The 25,209-nt window shown below is 42.0% G+C and overlaps 1 protein-coding gene across 4 annotated transcripts in view; it reads right to left on the bottom strand.

Moving 5' to 3' along the window:
- Positions 1 to 20,354: 20,354 nt before the first annotated feature.
- Positions 20,355 to 25,209, bottom strand: part of LOC135964997 (presequence protease, mitochondrial-like) — a 31,869-nt gene continuing 27,014 nt past the window's right edge. For all 4 annotated transcript variants that reach the window (XR_012417349.1, XR_012417347.1, XR_012417341.1 and 1 more), the window contains one exon: positions 20,355 to 24,371. The gene's annotated coding sequence lies outside the window, so the exon portion shown is untranslated. The remainder of the gene's footprint in view (positions 24,372 to 25,209) is intronic.

The following is a 25,209-nucleotide window of genomic DNA, read 5'->3' on the forward strand; positions in this document are numbered from 1 at the left end:
TCAAATGGTATTTCTGATTCTGGGTCTTTCAAGAATGGCCATGCTGTCTTCCACAGTGATTGAACTAATCTACATCCTCATCTATCATTCCGCATCTTGTACACAACGTATCTGGGTAATTGACTGCATGTTGCTCTTTGGAAAGAGTTGTGTGGGTGCTGTAAACACACTAACAGTATTGAGGCTATTCTTTACTTATTCCAAATCTTATGCTCTTGGTTTTTCTGGTCAAGTTAAACCTGAGATTTGTTTATTTATTAAATGGTAATCATTTAGGTACTACGCCAAGTAGGTAACATTTGCTTTTGTTGTGTTGTAAGTAACAAAATGCCTGATTTAATGTGGCTTAAACACTAAGGGAACCTAACTGTTTCATATAACAAAATGTTCATAGCCAAGGTGGGCAGCTGAAGTAGCAGCTGAATGCTATCAATGTTCTTAGATGCTCTTGGCTTTTGCCTCATGGTCACAAAGTAATAGCCATAGCTCCAGACATCACACCCTCAAACAATATCTCCAAGGCAGGAAAAGAGGCCAAGAGTTCCCAAATTTTCTTCTTTTTCATGGAGAAGGCCTTTCCTGTAAGACTTCCCTCAGGGACCTCTGGCCAGAATCAGGTCGTTTGCCCTTCTCAAAGACAAAAAGTGGCAAAGGGGAACAAAATTAGTAGAACTGTCATTGACTAGTCATAGCTCACTCTCTGGGACTGGAGATGCATTATTTTGAATGCATTGTCCCCCTCCCCATATTGGCACAAAACAATGGTACCAATAGAAAGAAAGGAGTTGCAGGGAGATGGCTTGTAGACATGCAGCCAACAATACCTGCTGCAGGTGCTCCTGATCCAGTCAAAGCAGACCCAGAAGCTATCAGCTTTGTGTGGCATCACCCACACCTGAAACACACTAAATGCCAAACAGCTCATTACCCACAGTTGAAAGGACTGCAGAAGAGAAAGTTCTACCTTCATCGTCTCCATGAGGCAAGAACTGAACTTTTGACAACAGAGCTCCTGAAACCCAGTAGATTGGACATCACTTACATATGTCATTTATTTCTTCTTAAGACAGAGAAGCTGCACTTTTTCTTCTCCCAGTTGAGGATTCTCATTGACAGAGAAACCCTTCTGAGTCTAGAAGGGTGCCAACAGGTTAGAATGTCAAAGAAATTCATGAACTCATTAGAGTTAAAAGTGTCCTTATGTAAGTTTTCAAAAAGAAGTCATCTTTCATTGTTGACTCGGATTGGAGTTCACAGTAATGGCCACAATGGCTTGTCAGTGACTATATATCAACCATTTGTTAAGCCATGATTTCAACTTGACTTTCTTTTAAATGCCTATCTCTTAATTCAAACAGTGACATTTCCGCTTCCATGTAAATTTACTTTAAATTACATATAACTCTTAGAGAATAGCGGTTCACAATGCTGTTCTTTAAACAAGACTCAGCTTCCTGGAGCTGATTTACAGCTAAGGACACAAAGATCTTTTAGCTAAAGCCACCAGAAAGGAGACCAAAGGGATGCAAGTTGCAGAACGATTCTAGCCCTTCCGTGCCTGTGCCTTCTACGAGAGACCCTATCTGAATCTTGGCTGCTCTCTGAAAACAAGAGGAAGAGTTTCTGTCCTGAGTCTGTCTACACCGTGTGTCAAACTAACTTAGAGTCCAAGTGTGCGTTAATTGCCTTTGTAACGCCGGTGTGCAGCACAGAACCAGGCTTCGCATGAGTTCAGCCAATCTTTTGAAGAATAAATTGAATATGTCTTCATGATTAATCCACCTAGAAGTGACTTTGTGAGGAGAGTCAATTATTTATTTGCCAAATATTAATTTTGAAGTACCAGAGGCCATCACTTGGCGTATGAGATTAAATCAGAGAACCCTCATGCATCTCACCATTTTGGGACATTTGGGGTTCATACAGAGCCTAAAATTCACTGTTCAAGCCCCTAATTCCATAGAGTGCTAACATGCTAAACTTCTCCTTCCTCAAACTTTGCCCAAACAAGCCAATTATCTTTCAGTGGCTATGAACCCAACTTCAATCTGTGATTTTGAAACTTCCAGGATAATGTCCCAGATAAATATTTGTAATATTAGCAGAGATGATTATCTACCAAATTAGGAAATTGTACTGTGCAGTCAATTTATGTAAAAATGATACTTGTTTTCCGGAATCAAAAGTATAAAGTTGACATAACCTAAAAAAAAAAAAAATTACCAAAGACAAGAAAGCTAAGATGGAAAGAAACAATGCTAATTTCTTTTTTATAGTGGTAACATATACATAACATAAAATTTCCCGTTTTAACCATATTTAAGTGTTTGTTACTATGGCAATAGGTGCATTCACTCTGTTCTGTAGCCACTACCATCTATCTCCGTAACTCTTTTCATCTTGCAAAACTGAAATTCTCTGCCCATTAAACACTAACTCTCTCCCCATTCCTCCTCCCACTGGCCCCTGGCAGCCACCATTCTACTTTCTGTCTCTATGATTTTGGCCACTCTGGATACCTCATATAAGTGGACTCACAGAGTGCGATTTTGTGTGTGGTTTATTTTATTTAGCACACCGCCCCCAGGGTTCATCCATGTCATGACATGAGTCAGAGTTTCCTTCTTTTTTTTTTCTTTTTTGTTTTTTTGAGACGGAGTCTTGCTCTGTCGCCCAGGCTGGAGTGCAGTAGCATGATCTCGGCTCACTGCAAGCTCCGCCTCCCGGGTTCACCCCATTCTCCTGCCTCAACCTCCCGAGTAGCTGGGACTACAGGCGCCCGCCACCATGCCTGGCTAGTTTTTTGTATTTTTAGTAGAGACAGGGTTTCACCATGTTAGCTGGGATGGTCTCGATCTCCTGACCTCATGATCCGCCCACCTCAGCCTCCCAAAGTGCTGGGATTACAGGCATAAGCCACCGCACCTGGCCCAGAGTTTCCTTCTTTTCAATGCTGAATAATATTCCGTCGTGTGTACATGTTGCATAGAACCATTCATCCTTCAACAGACACTCGGGTTGTTTCTATGTTTTAGCTACTGTGAATAATGCTGATGTGAACATGGATATACAGATACCTGTTTGAGGCCCTGATTTTACCCTTTTGGTGTATATGTCTAGAAGAACTGCTGGACCACATGGTTGGACTGTGTACTTTCTTGACAGGCCACCATAGTGTTTTCCACAGTGGCCGCACCATTTTACATCCTCACTGGCAACATTCGAGGGTTCCAACACTTGGTATTTCCTGGAGTGTGTTTCCATTTGCTTTTAGAGTAGCCATCCTGATGGGTGCGGAGAGGTATCTTACTGTGATTTTGATTTGTGTTTTCTTAATGATTAGTGATGTTGAGCATGTGCTTGTTGGCCATTGGTGTATCTTCCTTGGAGAAATGTCTACTCAGATCTTTTGCTCATTTTTAATCAGGTTGCTTGGTTTTTTATGTTAATAATACTAATTTCTTAACATACATCAATAATCTAAGGCTGGGTGTGGTGGCTCATGCTTATAATCTCAGCACTTTGGGAGGTCAAGAAGGGAGAATTGCTTGAGGCTGGGAGCTTGAGACCAGCCTGGACCACATAGCAAGATCCCATCTCTACAAAAATAAAAATAAAAAATTAGCTGGGAATGGTGGTGCATGGCTGTAGTTTTAGCTACTTGTTGGAGGAATTGCTTAAGCCTAGGAGGTCAAGGCTGCAATGAGCCATATTCACACCACTACACTCCAGCCTGGGTGACAGAGCAAGACCCTGTCGGGAAAAAAAAAAAAAAAAAGGAAAAGAAAAAGAAAAAAGAATATATTGTAACATTTCAAGCACTCATTGATATGGGTCAGATGTTTGTCCCCTCCAAGTCTCACGTTGAAATGCAACTCCTAATGCTGGAGATGAAACTTGGGAGGAGGTGTCTGGGTCATGAGGGCAGATCCCTCATGAATGGCTTGGTGCCCTCCTCACAGTAATAAGTGAGTTCTCACTCTGAGTTCCTGGGAGATCTGGTTGTTTAAGAGTGTGGCACCTCCCCCGCTCTTCCTCTCTTGTTCCTGCTCTTGCCAGAGGAGAAGCCGACTCCCCCTTCACCTTCTGCCATGACTGAAAGCTCCCTGAGCCTCCCCAGAAGCTGAGCAGATGCTGGCACCACGTTCCCTGTACAGCCTGCAGAGCCCCGAGCCAATTAAACTTCTTTTCTTTATGAATCACCCGGTCTTAGGTATTTCCTTGTAGCAACGCAAGAACAGACGAACACACTCAGTCTTAAAAGATTTTTATTTTAAAAACTCTCAAAAATATCTTAGATACGAATTATGAAACTTACCTTTATCCAGTGAGAGTTATGTAACTTCAGGCAAATTCAGATGAGGTAATTTAGCGTTCAGTCTATGAAGCGCTCGCATGTAAGGTTACATTTGCGAGACGAGTGTTTGGGACCATAAATGCTTACGGTTGTGACATGGTCACGACCTAACAATGCCATCATGACTTCAGTCCTCTCTCCTGATTTCTCGAGAAGCAGATTTCCAAGAACAAAACCAGGCAGGCTTTTCGCCCATCACCCTAACAATGGTGTTTCTATTCGGTCATCTTTTCCCACTGATGTGGGAAGGTCTGTGCCAATTTACATAGCCTACCTCCAGGCTGCTTATGTGAGCCGCCCATGGTCAACCAACTAATGAACAGCAGGGTGGACACTTGAACCCTGGACAGCTGGATTGTAAGTTCCCCTCTGCTTCAACTGTATCACCACATGGCCACACTCAAAGTGCACATCATTCCCGCCCACTCCCAACCCGTTAAGTACTGCCCAGGCCAATGCACTAGTCAGGCTTCTGCAGAGAGACAGGTGAACAAGATGCCTACAGAGAGGGAGGAATGGAGACACAGATATTAAGGAATTGTCCTAGGAGATCCCGGGGACTTAGCAGGTCCAAAACCTGTGGGGTGGATGGCAAGCCACAGACCCAGAGGAGACTGAGGTTCAAATCCAAGCGCCACCTGCCACAGAATCCTGGCAGGTCAGGGGAGGTCAGCCTTTGTTCTCTTCTGGCCCTCAACTGCTTGGATGAGGCCTGCCCACATTAGGAAGGAAGACTTGCTTCACTCAAAGTGCAGGGATTTGTATGTAAATCTCATCTACAAACACCCTCAGAGCAACATGCAGAATAATGGAATAATAGTGTTCAAAAGTAAGATGTTGCCTTTGCTTAAGCAGATACACTGTGTATGCACCTCACACACACACACAAGCACACCACCCGATTCCAGAAATACGGGCATTTCCTGGCACCAGTTTTAAAACTCTTTTATGAAATTATAGTAATATCAGATAATAGCTTTGTTTGTTTGCTTTAAAATCCTTATTAGCCAAATTGACATTTATGAACCTCTGTCATTCTCCAAAATGTTGAAAATGTTAGTGGTCTGTGAAATTCAAAAATAGTCAAGAGACTCACTATTCTGCAAGACTTCTGCAGGGAACCAGTGTCTCCACTCCTGCTTTTTATGCTGAGTTATTCATGAACTTCATTCCAAAAATACATATAGAATTCGTGTCAGGTGTCAGGCACTGTGCAAGGTATTCATTAAAAACCAGTGGAAAACAAAACAAAACAAAACAAATATCCCAACCCTACTGGACAGTGCAGGCTGTAGGGGTGAGAGGAGACAATCAGGAAACAGATGCTTCGTGTAACAGATAGTGACCGGGGCTGCAGAGAATAGAGGGAGAAGGAAAAAGGGGAGGATTTCATATAAGGATCCTAAGAGACCTCCTCGTAAGATGCTGCTCAGGGGGCTTACTCATCCCAGTGAGGATACACACAGCGCACCCCTGCACTGGCACTTACGATTGGAGAGTAGACATCAGGTTGGTGTAAAAATAATGGCAAGACTGCAATTACTTTTGCACCAACCTAATAGGAGAGCAGATGTCATACTCAAAGGTCCAATTAAAGGAAGAACTGGTATAGCTCAGGGCAAAATGAAACATTGAGCATTTTCACTCATTTAGACTAGACAACACAAATAAATTCAACTTAACAAATAAAATAATTCATCTACCTATGAGAACGAATGCCACACAATGGTCACCATACCACAACCAGCATTGCGGATCACTCTCCATTCTTCTGCCTTATTTAAGGGAAGCCAAGGCTTTCCTAGGGAAGACTTATTTTTCCTCCGCAGAAGTTGCAGCACTTTGTCACCTTGCTCCTGACCACCAGGCTTTCAGAGCAAAATCAGAGCTCATCTTGAAAGTATGTTTTGGAAAAAAAAGAAAACACAGAAACATTAATCCAAGCCATCTCCTTATTCTCCTGTGCATGCCTCCATTAAGATAGACCCTTAGTCCCACCATTGGTACAATGTATTAATTTAAATGGTAAACTGAATGGGATTGCCAGAATTTGGAGACGAATGTCTTCCAACTGGCTCGATCATAGTCAGCTAGGTACTAGCTCATAGTCTATTCAGTAATCTATTTGCTTGTAAAATATTGCTTCCCAAGGACAATATTGGATTTAGTATAAATAAATCCTTATTTTACAAGGCTCAAAATCAGAAAACTCACAGTGATCAGATTGAACTAAATATTTATTCACCTCTAAAACATGCATACAAAGATATCTGTCAATGCCCATTAGAAATACAATATCAAAAAGGCCATGTAAGCTGACAATAATTATCACAGTCTGCATTTAGCCACCCCCAACATCAACTGCTGTAAATTTATTTTTTTAAATGTCAACAGAATGCCACAAATAAATACCATTCTTAAAACTTTTAAGCTGTTTTAATCTTAGATTTGAAACATGCAATCATATTCATGCTTTGTTTCTCCTAGAAGAAAGTATTTGCTTTTGATTGTAGGGCAAATGATCAACACATTACCCATATAACCTGGAAGATTTGAGAAATGATAGGCCAAGGTTTCTTTAATTCATTTAAAAAAAATAAACACTGACTTTTAGTTCAATTGTTCACGATCTGATTACAGTGTGAAACACAAAATAAGGGGAAACCTATCTCAAATATTAATTTATGACATAAATGACAGGATTCAGGATTAGCACAAGAAGTGACAGGTTCACATACCCTTTGAGCTCCTTTCTCATGGTAGCTAGAGAAGGAAGGTCTGTGCTTTCTGTGCTCCGAGAACTGTCTGCTTAACCTGATGTCCACCGCTCCTTTCCGGGAGGCCTCCCCTCCATGATGCAGAGTGAGGGGTGCCTGCATTAGTCAGGGTGAGATCCATTGCTGTTATTACATTAAGCGAAGGGCTCAGAAATTGTTTTGGAGATGTTCATTCAAGACAAGCCAGTTCTCTTAGAAATGTCACGTTTATCCTGAGTTTTGTTTCCGGAACCTAAACTGTTTGAGAATCTCTCCTTCAAGGTGGCTTTTAAATATTAAAAACAATTGCAATAAAGGAGCACAGAGAGAGAGAGAGAGAGATTTCCTTCTTGCTGCCAGATTTTAGTTGGCTGTACATGCCCATTGTATTACATTAACAATATTTAAATTACAGACTGTTATAGTCGATCCTAAAAGAATGTCATGTTTCCCATTAGGACAGACAAGTCAAGTTTACTAGGCTTTGCTCTTATGTTCAGATACAGAACAGTGAAGAGATATTGCACATTCATATCAGTATTTTAAATAAATTAAAACCTAAGTGATTGTTTTTAACAGTGATCATGGTATTTAATTCTTTAAAAATATGAAAAAAAGGCTTCTTAGCTTAAAATGTGACCTATTGCTTCCCTTCTTAACCATCAATGTGAAGTTTTAGAATAAATAGAAACAGAAACACTTACCTTACTGGCTAATGTACAGTGTCAACTCAAATTGCTGGATGCATATCAGAAGTGACAGCAAATGCGTAGAAGAATGAAACTGGGTCCCCATCTCTCAAATTACCAAAATCAGCTCAACATTTATCAAAGACTTAAATCTAAGATCTGAAACCACCAAAATTCTAGACAATAACATTGTAAAAGCTTTTCTGGACATTGGTTTAGGCAAAGAATTAATGACTAAGACCCCAAAAGCAAATACGACAAAAACAAAAGTAAACAAATGAAACCTAATTAAACTAACAAACTTCTGCACAGCAAAAGACATCATCAGCAGAATAAACCCACAAAATATTCACAAACTAAGCATCCAACAAAGGACTAGCATCCAGAATCTACAAGGAACTCAAACAAACAAGAAAAAGAAAATTCCACCAAAAAGTGCGCAAAAGACACAAATAGACATTTCTCAAAAGAAGATATACAGCCAATAAACATATAAAAAATGCTCAACATCCCTAATCATCAGGAAAATGAAAATCAAAACCACAATGAGATACCACGTTACTCCTGCAAGAATGGCCACGATTAAAATATCAAAAAAAAAAAAAAAAAAAAAACAATAGATGTTGCCATGGATGTGGTGAAGAAGGAAACCTTTACATGCTGGTGGGGATGTAAATCAATACAACTACTATGGAAAACATCATGGAGATTCCTTAAAGAACTAAAAGTAGAACTACCATTCTATCCAGCAATCCTACTGCTGGGTATCTACCCAAAGAAAAAGAAGTCATTCTATGAAAAAGACACTTACACACGCATGTTTATAGCAGCACAATTCACAATAGCAAAGATATGGAGCCAACCTAATTGCCCACCGACCAATGAGTGGATGCAGAAAATGTGGTATATATACACTGTGGAATATTATTCAGCCATTAAATGGAATAAAATGTCTTTTGCAGCAGCTCAGATGGAGCTGGAGGCCATTCCACTATTCTAAGTGAAGTAACTTAGGAATGGAAAACCAAACATCGTATGTTCTCCCTTATAAGTGGGAACTGAGTTATAAGAATGCAAAGACATAAGAATGATATAATGGACTTTGGGGACTCGGCGGGGGGAAGATTGTGGGGGTGAGGGATAAAAGACTACACATCAGGTACAGTGCATACGGCTTGGGTGACAGGTGCACTAAAATCTCAGAAATCACCACTAAAGAACTTATCCATGTAACCAAAACCGCTTGTACCCCAAAAACTATTGATAAAAAGGCATGCCAAGTAAGAAAACAATAAAGTGATGGCAGTTCATACCTGAAAGCTGATAACACAGCTGATGACCACTGGCACCGAGGCTCTGTGCTGGTGACTTCAGAAATTCAAGTGTACGACAGCCACCACCTTGGATAGAAAAATCACAAACTAGGATAGGATATGATATGCACCTGTGAGTGTGTATCTCCTGTGTATTTTAATAAAATATACAATACAACATCAAGACAGTCACACAGATTGGACTGTTGTTCAAGAAGCCAGTGATGGAGAGCTGAGCCCATGAAGACCCAAGGAGCAGCTGTTTTTTCCTTTGAGCCCATTGAAGGGTGACGATACGATATTTCTGCCACCAATAAATAGTTTGTTGTTCCATGAATATCTTGGAAGCCATTCTGAAACTGATCAGTTCGAGAAAACAAGACAGCGATTACATGTTTTAGGGAGGAAAAGTAAATGCAGTAAGACTCACTCACCCTGTGTCTCGCTCAACCAAAGGATGGATGTGTCTGATGCATAGAGGTGTGGTGGTCTATATTCATTGAGGCTGGTAGGATTGGAAAACAAAACAGCATTCAATTATTGACCCAATTATTTGTGGATGGGGTGGTGATTTCCAGATCTCTTGTTTGTAGAAACACTTTTTTCTATCCCTTTTTGCCTTATTATTAATATTTAATTGATCATTATTATACAGGTTCCACCAAAGTGCAACGAAGGATCATGTGCCATCTGCAGTGTTTGGCATATTTTTTTCTAATTGTCATTATCCCTACAAGTTGACTTATTTTTATGTCACAGATAAGGCAAAGACTCAAAGGAAAGTGACCATGTTTCTAAACTTCACCCAGCTAATAAGCATCTGAGCTCGATTCAAACCCAAGTCTGGCTCCACAGCCCAAGCTCTTTATACAAAAATTATGTTCTATTTTATTTAGAAATATAACACCAGGCCAGGCGGGTGGCTCACACTTAAAATCCCAGCACTTTGGGAGGCCGAGACAGGCACATCACTTGAGATTAGGAGTTTGAGACCAGCCCTGCCAACATGGTGAAACCCAATCTCTACTAAAAATACAAAAATTAGCCAGGTGTGGTGGTGTATCCCTGTAGTTTCAGCTACTTGGGAGGCTGAGGCAAGAGAATCACTTGAACCCAAGAGGTGGAGGTTGCAGTGTGCCAAGATCATGTCACTGTCTGGGTGACAGAGTGAGCCAGCCTGGGCAACCAGCTTGGGCGTCCAGCCTGGGTGACACAGTGAGACTCCGTCTCAAAAACAAACAAACAAAAAAAGAAATACAAAACTGACTGCATATCAGGAGGTCCTTAAGAATAACAGCAGAGCCTGTGATGCAGCCCATGGCCCAAGAACCCAGAGAGGCATGGCCCTGCCAGCCCCTGGCCTTGGGACCATGGACACATCAGCAGATGGCGTCTCTCTCAGGATCCTTGCCCAGCAAGGAGGAACACTACTAGCACTTTCCTCATGAGGGTATTAGGACGATTACATAAATTAGAAATGCTAAAGGGCTTGGCGTGGTGCCTGGCACACAGCACAACACTTAAACAACAACAACAACAAAATCAGTAAAATAGAAATGTCAGTGCAAGAGACCATGCTCACATTGGGATCATGTTACTGAGACCTAGTATTTGCCAGTATGAAGCTTCTTTAGGAGAAGATCCCCAGACTGACCAATAGGATTCTGAGTTATGTCATATCAGGATCTGTCCAGGACTTGCTGGATGTAATTAGTAAAGGTGATCAACTTGGGAGAACAAAAGGTTGTTCATGGACATTCTTTTACCTTCTTTAATAGATAAAGCCTTGTGTTCCTCAGTGCACCCACGGATCTCTTGTGAAAGGAGACTTTAAGGATATAAATTCTTTTCTGGATGAAGCATGACTGATTTTTAGAAAAAAGTTTCAATGACCTAAAGATCAAACATTCATGGTATTCTTGTTCAACAAAGTAGATGCTGAGATTCAGTGAAGAGGTGTCGTTGGAAGTTCCTCTTTATTGCTATATTATTTTAAATAGTTTTAATAAGAAAATTTGAGGAAACTGCAGTAGTCAAATGAGTCAAAATGCCCCAGTCTTCTGAAGATTAGGAAATCCATGATTCAGGAAAAATAGTGGTGCTGATTATTCTCCAGTGGTTTTGGTTCAGCAGTTAATTCCATTTCTCACTGCGATTAAAACAGATAAAGCTGATGACATGTGCTTTGCATGCCAACAATCTCAACCTAAGTAAAAAAACCCAAAATTAATAAACAGCAACGTTCCAGTGTCCTTCACGACAACATTGAAGCCAGCGCCCTCCTTTAATGGTAACACTGACTGCTCCTAAGTCTTGGAATATCTTTTTTATTTATTTATTTGTTTGTTTGTTTATTTATTTATTTTTGTAAGTTCGAGTCAAGTCATCCATTTACACATCTGTAAGGGACTTTTCCTTTCCTTCCACCTCAGTATTTATGGGCCTAATTTATCTATAAACATAGGGACTTCATGTCCAGAGAGAACTCCCAGCACCAAAAGATATTCATCGGGATTCAGCATCATCTTAGGGAGCTAATTCAAAGAGTTCGGAGTCGTCATTAACTCATTCCCTCTCCACAGCAAACACTGTCTTCATTCGAGGAAGAGAAACACTTAGGACTGAGTAATGATGGTTATGAAAAATAAAGCAGTATCCTTATGTATTCGTCTGCTCTCATGCTGCTAATAAAGACAGACCCAAGACCAGGTAATTTATAAAGGAAAGAGGTTTAATGGACTCACAGTTCCACGTGGGTGGGGAGGCCTCATGATCATGGCGGAAGGCGAATGAGGAGCAAAGTCACATCTTACGTGGCTGCAGGCAAGAGAGCATGTGCAGGGGACGTCCCCTTTACAAAACCATCAGATCTCGTGAGACTTACTATCACAAGAACAGCACGGGGGGAAAAAAATAAAGCCCCCATTTTTCAATTACCTCCCACCAGGTCCCTCCCATGATACGTGGGGATTATTGCAATTCTAGGTGAGATTTGGGTGGTGACACAGGGCCAAACCATATGACCTCATGTACCACAACACCCTCAGTCAGGAATCTTAAATACCAACTTCTTAAGGTAGTTTTTAACCCGATGTTTTATATTCCTTGACACCACATCCTTCACTGCCAGGTAATGTCAACCCAGTATTTTTAAAGCAATTCATCTAAGTCAAGCTTCATGAAAACAACAACTATAATGGAACAATTGCTTTCTACTGAATAGAATATGAACTATAAAGATAGAATCTGATCCCATTCACTGTTTCTTTCAGTAAAGGATCAGTGAGAACCCTTCTCTTCTGGTCAGCCAGGAATGCTCTCTGCTGACGACATTTTTGCCTAAGTCCCACTGAATTCTCAGACTTCCTCCACCTGGAAATATCTGCTTCTCCTTTCAAGATCTTTATTTCAAAACTTAATTGTTGCTTACAAACTTATTCAAGGTGTGGTCTGCATATCCAGGGACGAATGCTGAGCTGCATAACTCCCCTGCAGGCCCCGAGTAGTTTTGGAGTTATGCTTCTCTAACCTGGGCATACTTGTCCCTGTAGGGGGTTTGTTTTCATCTCTCTACCATGGCAATAAGGGTGGCGTTTCAGGCTCACTTTTACTAGGAAATCACTTTCTAGCTAGAAGAGGAACGGAAAATCCTTCGTTTGAGTAGCGCCATGGTGTGCCTTCTGTGATAACGTTAGACTCTTCTGTCTGCTTCACACACACACATATACACTCATACACACACACACACGCACACATACACACTCATACACACACATACACACACACACACACTCACACACACTCTCTCACACACACACTCATACACACACACTCATACACACACACACACACACTCTCACACCAGTACTACCAGGAACATTTAATCATTTCAAGCTCAATGTCACACGGGTTAAACATTGTTAGAAAACGTCTCAGACTCCATGATTACCTTTACATATTGGCTGACCAGATGTATAATGGGAAGCATCCAGTGGAGGATTTTATGTGACATTATTGCCTTAGCATCATAAAAGAGAGTTTCAACCTACACCATGATGGATAGCTCCTTGTTTTTTCATAGTGCAACACCATCTGTGCTGGGAAATGGTCCACTTCAGAGAATTTTTTAGCAAATTTGAAATGTAAGATTTTGAAGAAAAACATTGTTCTGCTTTTACAAATGACTCACACTGTGCATTCATTATAAAAAAGCTGTGGCAGTGTAAGGTACTTCCTGCTAAATGAAAACATTTTGTATGAATATATTATCTTATAAACACTTAAGCAAGGATGACCCATTTTGTTCCCAAAGCAAATATTTTGATGCATAAGATACGGAAGTACACAGTCTCTAGCCTTCAATGTTCCTGTTTGAATTTGATAGTTTGTAGGGTACCCATGTTTCCACAGCATACAGAATGTGTGACATATATTCTTCTAGTTTGGTTTGCACATATTTCCCTTCTAAAGAGAGGAATACTTGTTGGAGAAGTGTCTTAAAATGCATGTTTTATTCTTATTCAGGCATGGTGAAGCCAATATATCAGGAGACAACCATCATTTAAAAGGTGGCTTGTTACTTTCAGTGTCCAAGAGGAAGGTGCACACCAAGCCTGGTATGAGGGCACCTGGGGAAGCACTAGGGTGGGTCAGGAGGCAGAAGGGGTTGGGGGAAAACGTGGGCTGGAGCCTCCCTTGTGGTTTCCCTGGGAAGAAACGGAGAGGCAGAGTGACGGGCTTGAGTGACAGGCTTGGGGTTGGCTGGTTTGAATCTGTTTGGAGACTCTGGACACAGTAGCTATCCCTAGTTGTCTGGCACCGGGCACTGGGATGCAGGGCAGGTGGGTCGCGGCCCTGGAGTGTAAGAGCCAGTGAAAGAGGTGGTTGGCGGTATTGCCTCTGAATTGGTTGGTTTGCATCTGAAAGGTGAGTTGTTTGCTCTCCAGGAGTGAGTAACCCTGGGAGGGGTGTCCTTCCAGGGTCCACAGACCCCAAGATGTTAAAGCATCACAATAAAAAGGTGCATTTAATACAAGAAGGACGAGCACATGAGCTGGCATCTATGGTTGTCATATCCCTTCGGAGCCTCGGATAATAAGTCTTCAAGAAAGGAGGAGAAAATGGACTTCAGTGAAGGGTAAATATGCGTGAACAATACACAAGCTCATAGCTAGGGAGATACAGGAGGAGGAAAACCTGGAAAAAAGAGCAGTTCAGAGAGTAGAAGTGTCCCTAATAATATGACAGGCTAGGATCTTTCAGGCTCTGGAATATCCACCTAGCTTCAGAACCAAAAGTACCAAATATTGAGAAATTAAAAATATATATTTTTCTTAACCATTTCATAAGAATAAAAGAAGGGCCCGGGCACTGTGGCTCATGCCTGTAATCCCAGCACTTTGAGAGGCCGAGGCAGGCAGATCACGAGGTCAGGAGTTCAAGACCAGCCTGACAAAAACATGGTGAAACCCTATTTCTACTAAACAAACAAACAAACAAACAAACAAAAATTTGCCAGGCGTGGTGGTGCCCATCTGTAATCCCAGCTACTCAGGAGGCTGAGTCAGGAGAATCGCCTGAACCTGGGAGGCAGAAGTTGCAGTGAGCCGAGACTGTGCCACTGCACTCCAGCCTGGGTGACAGAGTGAGACTCCACCAAAAAAAAAGAAGTAAAGGTAGATCATGAATAAAAGATTGGCAGCCAAATACCCTCTGTTTAAATAGAGATAAGCCTGAAATTGTGGTTTATTATAAATGCTTCATGTATCAGAATTGAGATGCTGTAGAATAACTCTTCTAGAATTGCCAATTTAGATTCATAATTTGTGTCCAGAGTCCACGATGAACCTGCCTGGGGGGATGGAAGGGGCGCAAGGACCTGGCCCTGGAACCAGAGAGCACGCAGGCTTTCATCCTGGCCCCTCCAGCACCACCATGTGACCATTTGAAAGTCACTCACCTCCCTGAGCCTCAGCAACAGCACGTGGACCCGGAAGGCCAACCTTTTAAGACCCTTATGAGGCTTAAATGAGATCACACACATAAATCCTGCAGACCATGCCTTGCACCCAGAGTGTGCCTCCACAAGCTTCAGCTCTGTCCATATGACAAAAATATAATCCTATAATCCTCACAAAATTACCCATGTCTTTTTAACTATAAACCTGATACGTTTCTCAGGTGATAAGCAGATTAACCTAGCAAAAAAAGGGGTCACGGTAAAGGTTAATGGACTAGCCCAAATTCAAAGCCAGTGGGGCTACAAGACATGAACCCCCTAAGGAGAAGAGCAGTTACAATGTGTATGCCTCTGCGCAAGTCATTTTACGCATAGTGAACTCAACAAATTGGTTACTGTGGAAGGAAATCTGGATACTTCTAAAAACCAAAAAAACAAACACAAATATAATGTGAGAGATGGCACCAGAAATCATCTGTGTGTTTGGCTGCTGATGTGGTTTGGCTGTGTCCCCACCTAAATCACATCTTGAATTGTAGCTCTCATAATTTCCGTGTGTTGTGGGAGGAACCAGTGGGAGATAATTGAATCACGGGGGGCACTTTCTCCCATTATATTCTCATGGCAGTGAATACGTCTCATGAAATCTGATGGTTTGATAAGGGGTTTTCCCCTTTCATTTGGTTCTCATTCTCTCTTGTCTGCCACCATGTAAGATGTGCCTTTAGCCTTCCACCACGATTGTGAGGCTTCCCCAGCCACATGGAACTGTGAGTCCATTAAACCTCTTTTTCTTTATGTTACCCAGCCTCAAGTATGTCTTCATCAGCAGTGTGAAAATGGACTGATACAGCTGCCTAAATGTAAAGATATGTTCACTAGACTTTATAGAGAGGCAGAAACAAATTCAAATTAGCTAAAAGAAATTTTCTGCTCATTCATGAAGTCAAAGAAATTCTCCAGTTCTCTGAGGACCATGAAACCAGGATGAATTGTTCCTTTTCATGATAATTTTCTAACATTGGCCATTTTATATTAATATAAAATACATGTTTAACATTTTAACATCTCCATCTCAGGATGCATCTTACAATCGGAGACTTCTTTCTTTCTGACTGATAGATAAAATAGTAGTGTGTCAAAGTAGATAGAATTTAAGATTCAATTAAAAACTGTTTTACTGGTATAACCCATAAATGAACAAAGACAAATGAAAAGTAATGCCAAGTAGGGCCAGGTGCAGTTGCTCACACCTATAATCCCAGCACTTTGGGAGACTGAGGTGGGTGGATCACCCGAGGTCAGGAGTTCAAGACCAGCCTAACCAACATGGAGAAACTATGTTTCTACTAAAAATACAAAATTAGCCAGGCGTGGTGGCACATTCCTGTAGTACTAGCTACTCGGGAGGCTGAGGCAGGAGAATCGCTTGAACCCAGGAGGCGGAGGTTGTGGTGGGCTGAGATCATGGCATTGCAGTCCAGCCTGGGCAACAAGAGTGAAACTTCATCTTCAAAAAAAAAAAAAAAAAAAAAAAGATAAAAGAGAAGTAAAGTAATGCAAAATCAATTGAAACTGCAGCCAAATTTCCTTAGAAAGCTATTACTGTCATAGGTTTAAAAAAGAAAGTGATCCAGTCAAAAAGAAAGAGGAGCAAAACAGGAGAACTTATGTCAAGACGTATTACAAACACTAAAATAACCAAGGGGTTGTGGTATTGGAGAAAGGATAGACACACTGATCAATGGTAGACAGTACAAAAACAGACTCACACTTAAAACAATCAATTTTTAACAGAGATGCAAAGGCATTTGATAGAAAAAGGACAGTCATTACAACAAATGGTTCTGGAACATGGCAGCATGTGCATTGCATATAAAAGGAAAGAAAGAAAAGAAAGAAGGAAAGAAAGAAAGAAGAAAAGGAAGAAAAGAAAGAAAAGAATGAAAGAAGGAAAGAAAGAAAGAGGCAGGCACAGTGGCTCACGCCTATAATCCCAGCACTTTGGGAGGCTGAGGCAGGTGGATCACGAGGTCAGGAGATCGAGACCATCCAGGCTAACACAATGAAACCTCATCTCTACTAAAAATACAAAAAAATTAGATGGGCGTAGTGGCGGGCGCCTGTAGTCCCAGATACTCAGGAGGCTGAGGCAGGAGAATGGCATGAACCCGGGAGGTGGAGCTTGCAGTGAGCCAAGATTGCACCACTGCACTCCAGCCTGGGCAACAGAGCCAGACTCCATCAAAAAAAGAAAGAAAGAAAAGAAAGAAAAGAAAGAAAAAAGAAAGAAAGAAAGAAAGAGAGAGAGAAAGAAAGAGAGAGAAAGAAAGAGAGAGAAAGGAGGGAGGGAGGGAGGGAGGCAAGGAAGGAAGATAGAGAGAAACTAACCCTTACCTCACACTATATACAAAAATTAACTATGGAATTTGGTTAGGCAAAAACTTCTTAAATATGACACCCAAAACACCATCATAAATGTTTTATGTTAAATTAAATTTCATCAAAATTCAAAAGTGTTTTAAATCTTCAATCTAAAGACTGGTAGAAATTATGTGCAAAACATACATCTGACAAAGGCATCTTATCTACAATTTACAAACTAGTCTTACTTTTAATCATGCAAAGTCTCAGGATACAAAATTAATGTGCAAAAATCACAAGCATTCTTATACACCAGTAACAGACAAACAGAGAGCCAAATCATGAATGAACTTCCATTCACAATTGCTTCAAAGAGAATAAAATACCTAAGAATCCAACTTACAAGGGATGTAAAGGATCTCTTCGAGGAGAACTACAAACCACTGCTCAGTGAAATAAAATAGGACACAAACAAATTGAAGAACATACCATGCTCATGGATAGGAAGAATCAATATCATGAAAATGGCCATACTGCCCACGGTAATTTATAGATAGATTCAACGCCATCCCCATCAAGCTACCAATGAGTTTCTTCACAGAATTGGAAAAAACTGCTTTAAAGTTCATATGGAACCAAAAAAGAGCCCGCATCTCCAAGACAATCCTAAGTCAAAAGAACAAAGCTGGAGGCATCACGCTACCTGACTTCAAACTATACTACAAGGCTACAGTAACCAAAACAGCATGATACTGGTACCAAAACAGAGATATAGACCAGTGGAACAGAACAAAGTCCTCAGAAATAATACCATACAACTACAGCCATCTGATCTTTGACAAACCTGAGAAAAACAAGAAATGGGGAAAGGATTCCCTATTTAATAAATGGTGCTGGGAAAATTGGCTAGCCATAAGTAGAAAGCTGAAACTGGATCCTTTCCTTACTCCTCACATGAAAATTAATTCAAGATGGATTAGAGACTTAAATGTTAGACCTAATACCATAAAAATCCTAGAAGAAAACCCAGGTAATACCATTCAGGACATAGGCACGGGCAAGGACTTCATGTCTAAAATACCAAAAGCAACAGCAACAAAAGCCAAGATTGACAAATGGGATCTAATTAAACTAAAGAGCTTCTGCACAGCAAAAGAAACTACCATCAGAGTGAACAGGCAACCTACAGAATGGGAGAAAATTTTTGCAATCTACTCATCTGACAAAGGGCTAATATCCAGAACCTACAAAGAACTCAAAGAAATTTACAAGAAAAAAACAAACAACCCCATCAAAAAGTGGGCAAAGGATATGAACAGATATTTCTCAAAATAAGACATGCATACAGCCAACAGACACATGAAAAAATGCTCATCATCACTGGCCATCAGAGAAATGCAAATCAAAACCACAGTGAGATATCATCTCACGCCAGTTAGAATGGCAATCATTAAAAAGTCAGGAAACAACAGGTGCTGGAGAGGATGTGGAGAAATAGGAACACTTTTACACTGTTGGTGGGATTGTAAACTAGTTCAACCATAGTGGAAAACAGTATGGCGATTCCTCAAGGATCTAGAACTAGAAATACCATATGACCCAGCCATCCCATTACTGGGTATATACCGAAAGGAATATAAATCATGCTGCTATAAAGACACATGCACACGTATGTTTATTGCGGCACTATTCACAATAGCAAAGACTTAGAACCAACCCAAATGTCCATCAGTGATAGACTGGATTAAGAAAATGTGGCACATAAACACCATGGAATACTATGCAGCCATAAAAAAGGATGAGGTTGTGTCCTTTGTAGGGACATGGATGCAGCTGGAAACCATCATTCTCAGCAAACTATCGCAAGAACAGAAAACAAAACACCGCATGTTCTCACTCATAGGTGGGAATTGAACAATGAGATCACCTGGACTCGGGAAGGGGAATATCACACACTGGGGCCTATTATGGGGAGGGAGGAGGGATGACATTGGGAGTTATACCTGATGGGTGCTGACGAGTTGATGGGTGCAGCACACCAACATGGCACATGTATACATATGTAACAAACCTGCCCATTGTGCACATGTACCCTAGAACTTAAAGTATAATAATAAAAAAAATAAAATAAAAAAATAAATAAAAGAAAACAAACATTCCAAGTCAAAAATGGGTCAACAATTTGGACAGACACTTCTCTAAAGATGACACACAGATGGCAATAAGCACATGGAAATGTGCTGAATATCAGAGTAATTAGGGAGATGCAATTGAAAGCCAGTGTGAGATACCAGCACACACACACGCATATCAAAAGGTGACCCTACCAAGTGTTGGTGAGAATGTAATACACCTGGAACTCTCAGATACTGCTGGTGGAAATGTAAAATGGTACAACAAGTTTGGAAAACAGTTTGGACATTTCCTTACAAATTACAAATATACTTTCCATTGAACCCCATCATTTCCCTCCTAGGTATTTCTGTAAAAGAAATGATAGCACCTGGGCAGAGTGGTGCATGCCTGTAATCCCAGTGCTTTGGGAGACCAAGGCAGGAGGTCTGCTTGAGCCCAGAAGTTTGAGAACAGCCTGGGCAACAGAGGGAGATCCTACCTCTACAAAAAAAAAAAAAAAAAAAAAAAATTAAAAAACAAATAGCCAGGCATGGTGGTATGTGTCTGCAGTCCCAGTTACTAGGGAGGTGTAGGAAAACTGCTTGATCCTGGGAGGTCTGCTTGAGCCCAGGAGGTCAAGGCTGCAGTGAGCCATAATTGCACCACTGCATTCTAGCCTGAGCAGCAGAGCAAGATCCTGTCTCAAAAGAAAGAAAAAGAAAGGAAGGAAGGAAGGAAGGAGAAGGAAGGAGAAAGAAAGAAAAAAGAAAAGAGAAGTGATAGTCTATTTCTACACAAATATTTGCACACTAATATTTACTGTAGTTTTATTTGTGACAACTAACCACCTAGAAACGACCTAGATATCCACCAGCAAGTCAATGGCTAAACCAATCAGGATCAGTGCAATGGAGGACGGCTCGGCAACGAAAAGGCAGCAGCCGCTGATGCAGCCTGTGTTGCTGAATCTTGAACACATCACGCTGAGCAAGAAGAGCTGGCAGCAGAACAGTGAGCACTGCAGGATTGCATGTTGCACAATTCAAGAAGATGCAGACACGTCTATAATGACAGGAAGCAGCTCTTCCTGGAGAGGGGCTTGCAGAAAGTGAGCGCAGGAGAACTCTGGGGTGATAGGAGCCTCGTTTTTCTGACTGTGATCTAAGTCTCACTGATGGGACATAAGTCAGAACTCCTCACTGTGTAGGTTTTAAATATGTGCAGTTTACTGTGCACCAGTTATGCCGCAATAAAGCCCTAAGCCAGGACAAAAAGAATACTAACACAATGGCAAGAAACCAAACATTTTTTGTCCTATTTTGGGCTAAAAAATATACAATAATTTTTTTAGATTTGAAGGTAGATTCATGCTAAAATACTGAGCTCAGAGGTGGTTCCTCAAATGTCCATGTCCTAAAGGAGAGTGCATTCTTATAATAGGTTGGTTATGACTTATTTTAAGTCCATATCGCATATTAGAAAGCACATTGCACTGAAAGTGATAAAAAGCCTTGTGTCATGGGGACCTGTAAACATGTACAGGTTTGGCAGAGAAAATTTCTGGGAAAATATCCAAATCTATTCTCTGTGGGAATGATCACTTTTAATCTTTTTTTTTTTTTTTTTTTGGTGACAAAGTCTTGCTCTTGTCCCCAGGCTGGAGTGCGATGGCACGACCTCGCCTCACTGCAACCTCTGCCTCCTGGGTTCAAGCCATTCTCCTGCCTCAGCCTCCTGAGTAGCTGGGATTACAGGGCGCACATCACCACGCCCAGCTAATTTTTGCATTTTTAGTAGTGATGGGGTTTCAGCACTTTGGCCAAGCTGGTCTCTGACTCCTGACCTCAGGTGATCCACCCGCCTTGGCCTCGCAAAGTGGTGTGATTACAAGCATGAGCCACTGTGCCCAGCTCTTTTAATCTTTTAATCAGGAAATCAGCACGACCTTTGAGAGAAGCATTTTAGGCCTCTGGACTCATTTACAGGTTTGGTAGGGCTCTGGGGCCACCCTGTGGTGAGGAGCAGGAGCACAGAGCACACACCTGCTAGAGAAAGAAGGGGAGAAAGACGTCACAGGCTGTCAGAGAGTACTGTTTTGTAAAGATTAGGGTCTTTTTAAAAAGCTTAGGTTACTTCATAATCGATAATACAGAAGCTATTAAAGTGTTTCTCAAATTTTACTATGCATAGGGATCACCCAACAAGTCCTGTTTAAATGAAGTTTGTGATTCAGCATTTCTTGGGGAGCCTTCATTCCTGCCTCTGTCATGCCCCATTCAGAATGCCCAGTGTAGATCGAAGGCCAGACTCTGAGCAGCAGGGCTTAGAAGGTGAGGAAGAGAGACAGACACTAATTCCCAAGGGTTGAAGTTAGCATCTTGAGCTGAACCTCAAGCATCCTAGCATTGTGTCCCATGCATGCACAGTCCCAGCCTTTTGGATTGCAGTGAGACACAGGGTCCCCATGAGCATGAGGGCGGCTGAGGCTTCCACAGAAGCTGGGCTGGGTGGGGACTCCGGGCACTCCTCATTCTCATGGAAGGGAGCTTACCAGACTCTTTGAAATTAAAGAAGTCCAAAGTCAGGTAGGCAAGGATTTCTGTTTTTCTCAATATTAGAGTCATGGTAACATGTATCTAAAGCTTATTTATTTGAAATTGCTTTTCAAGCCAGGCATGGTGGCTCATGTCTGTGATCCCAGCACTTTGGGAGGCTGAGGCAGGAGCACCATTTGAGCTCAGAAGTTCGAGACCAGCCTGGGCAACATAGTGAGACGTCGTCTCTACTAAAAGTAAAAAACAATTAGCTAGGTATGGTGGCGCACACCTGTAGTTCCAGCTACTCAGGAGGCTGATGAAGGAGGATCTCATGAGCCCAGGAGATCAAGGATGTAGTCAGCTATAATTATGCCAGTGCATTCCAGCCTGGGCAACAGAGTGAGATTCTGTCTCAAAAAATAAAAAATTTTTTTAAAGAATTTTATTTATATATATATATGTGTGTGTGTGTGTGTGTGTGTGTACATATGTGTGTATATATATATATTTTTTGAGATGGAGTCTCATTCTATCACCCAGGCTACATTACAGTGGTGCGATCTCAGCTTACTGTAACCTCTGCCTCCCAAGTTCAAGCAATTCTCCTCCCTCAGCCTCCAAAGTAGCTGGGATTATAGGCACCTGCCATCGTGCCTGGGTAATTTCTGTATTTTTAGTAGAGATGGGCTTTCACCATGTTGGACAGGTTGGTCTCAAACTCCTGACCTCAGGTGATCTGGCCACCTTGGCCTCCCAAACGGCTGGGATGACAGGTGTGAGCCACCGTGCCCGGCCTCTATATGTATATATTTTCTAAATTCCAAATTTGTCTAGCTAGGTAGGGAATGCAGCAAAAGAAAGGTGTCTAGAGCCCCATTTGTTCCAATACAATAAACATGGAAAGGACACTCATTTCAGCTAACACTGATTGAAGACGTCCCATGTTTGAGGCAGGATATCAGGGCAGGGGTCCCTACCTAACGTTGTGCAAAGAAACACAGCCCCCATCCTCAAAAAGGCTGGCATCGTGATGGGGTAAATTCTATTCGAAATGCCTCGTGGATGAATCTGTCATTTCCCTTATGAGCACAGTGCCACGTCCACCCTGCTGCTTGTCTTACAAATGGACCATTTGGGATCTGGTCCCAGCCTAAAGAAGTAAGGAGGCCAGGCGCGGTGGCTCACGCCTGTAACCCCAGCACTTTGGGAGGCCAAGACGGGTGGATCACGAGGTCAGGAGATCGAGACCATCCTGGCTAACACGGTGAAATCCCATCTCTACTAAAAAACACAAAAAACTAGCTGGGCGAGGTGGCGGCGCCTGTAGTCCCAGCTACTCGGGAGGCTGAGGCAGGAGAATGGCGGGAACCCGGGAGGCAGAGCTTGCAGTGAGCTGAGATCCGGCCACTGCACTCCAGCCTGGGCGACAGAGCGAGACTCCGTCTCAAAAAAGTTGCAAACTTTTAAACATCAAACCTGTTGTATAGCTCATAGTGACCCTTGTATTAAGCTGTGGTAAGTTCCAAGTTGTATTTCATTGTCATTTTCTAAAAACTAGGTGAACAGATGAAAAACAGAATTCAGTTTTAAAACAAGATATTAAGATAATGTTACTGGTTGAAGGTGTCCGATTCTTGGAGCCTTGAACCAAGAATTGCACACAACGCAAAAACGGAGCAAGGAAAGAATGAAGCAGCAAAAGCAGAGACTGACGGAAAATGAAAGCACACTCCACAAGGTGGGAGCGCCTGAGCACAGGGAGCCCGTTACTGAAGTTTCTGGGGTTTAAATCCCCTCTAGAGGTTTCCATTGGTTACTTGGTGTGCACCCTACGTAAATGAAGAGGATGAAGTAAAATTACAAAGTCATGTGCTCGGTGTACGCCCTGTGTAAATGGACAGGATATTTCCTGTCACAGCCCAAGAGTTTCCATTTGATTTAGTTCTCTGAAGTCAGGGTGAATCGGCCTTATGTTCCTGCCTCCAGACCCTTTTCTCCTGCCTCCCTGGAATGGATGGCAGGACATGGAAAAGTGTTTTGTCCAAATGACGTGCCCCAGGGCACTGGAAGCTGAGGACAAGAGGGAACCCGTTGGTGCCACTGAGGAACGCTCACCCGCGTCTCCACACCGCACAGAACAAAGTGAGTGTCCTTGTCCTGAACCCTCTGAAGTGAGTATCTCGCCTCAGCGCTTTCATGAAACCCTTTTTGGAGAGGCTCCTTCTCTCTCCTTTTGCAGTCACAAGGCAGCAGGGATTGCCCCTCTCATGCTGAAGTTCTTCTAAAAAAAAAAAGAGAATAAAATAATAGAATTAATGTAATGAATAATAAAATAATGAAAATGAAACTCTTTTTTTTTTTACAGAAGCAGCTCTGGAATTTCATGTATTGGCATTAAAAGCAGAAAATGGGCCTATAGGCCTGGCGGGGTGGCTCACGCCTGTAATCCCAGCACTTTGGGAGACCGAGGAGGGTGGATCACGAGGTCAGGAGATCGAGACCATCCTGGCTAACACGGTGAAACGCCGTCTCTGCTAAAAATACAAAAAATTAGCCGGGCATGGTGTCGGGCGCCTGTAGTCCCAGCTACTCGGGAGGCTGAGGCAGGAGAATGGCGTGAACCCGGGAGGCAGAGCTTGCAGTGAGCTAAGATCGCATCACTGCACTCCAGCCTGGGTGACAGAGCGAGACTCTGTCTAAAAGAAAAAAAGAAAAAGAAAAAGAAAAGGGGCCTATAGAGCTCAATTTAATGGCCAAAAATTAAGGAAAGAATAAAAAGACTCTGCTAATAATGGTGACATGAGCTGCTCATATTGTCATTTTTTCTGTGACCTAATATTGGGGAGGAGGTGGGACCACCTGCCACCAGGCTCCAGGTGATTTTCAGGCTGTTCCCCCAAATCACTGCAGCCTCTTCCCTCCTGGTCCCTTGATCCTGCTGCTGTGCCCGGCGTCCTGTGCGGCAGGAGGCACCTCGGCAACTGGAAGCTGAATCATGCAAGAAACTGCCTTTCCTTTTGTTCCTAAGCAGATAGCTACAGATAAAGGGTTACATATCTCCACAGGAAGCTGGTCTATGTTCACCTTATCTTATGTAAAGGGCTGATTTACCCATGTGA

The sequence above is a fragment of the Macaca fascicularis genome, chromosome 9, assembly GCF_037993035.2.
Source record: "Macaca fascicularis isolate 582-1 chromosome 9, T2T-MFA8v1.1".
Classification (NCBI taxonomy): domain Eukaryota; kingdom Metazoa; phylum Chordata; class Mammalia; order Primates; family Cercopithecidae; genus Macaca; species Macaca fascicularis.